Source organism: Ambystoma mexicanum, chromosome 1p (assembly GCF_040938575.1).
Source record: "Ambystoma mexicanum isolate Mex_15411 chromosome 1p, UKY_AmexF1_1, whole genome shotgun sequence".
Classification (NCBI taxonomy): Eukaryota; Metazoa; Chordata; class Amphibia; order Caudata; family Ambystomatidae; genus Ambystoma; species Ambystoma mexicanum.
Genome location: NC_090921.1, coordinates 113,228,000 through 113,228,673, shown reverse-complemented (window position 1 = coordinate 113,228,673; position 674 = coordinate 113,228,000).

Below are 674 nucleotides of genomic sequence, written 5' to 3'. Positions count from 1 at the left end.
TTGGGAACACTTCCAAATTCACAGAGAGGCTATTGGACACACTTGTAAATGCAACTTTCACAGAGAGGCTATTGGGCACACTTGCAGGCCAATCGGAGCGGGTGGTGGGTGGGAGGGAGGGCAAGGTCGTAATCGGGGAAATGAGGCTGGGAGAAGCTCGAGGACACATGAGATAACACCAGGACAGGGGCCCACTAAAGTAAAAACGCACTAGTTTTGCCCAATATTACATGGTTCTGGAAGCGCCACTCGCCTCGCTCCATGATGAAAACATTGGCACTTCTTGTGGTGGACAAGATAAACACTTGGTCATTCCTGTAAAATTGTAAACACAATGTTTCTGTTTTAATAAAACCCACATTTGGGATAATTTTGTCAAGACATTGGTCATCTGAATTGTATTTTAGGAGGGCTGGTGAGCCTAGTTTCTAATGACTGCTCTGGTACCAGGTATGTACTAGGCCTGGGACTAATAATTCCATCAACGTATTGGAGGGTTTGAGGTCCAACAGTTGGCTACAAACATCTGCTGTTGTACTCAAGGGCGCATGTTGCTATCTTCTCTAATCGCGGACCCTGTCTACATTGGACTAAACGCAATCCAAAATAACTCACTGAGCTACATGACTCCATGCATTACGAATAAAGGCTCAAAAGCAGCTTGCTTGTCCTAT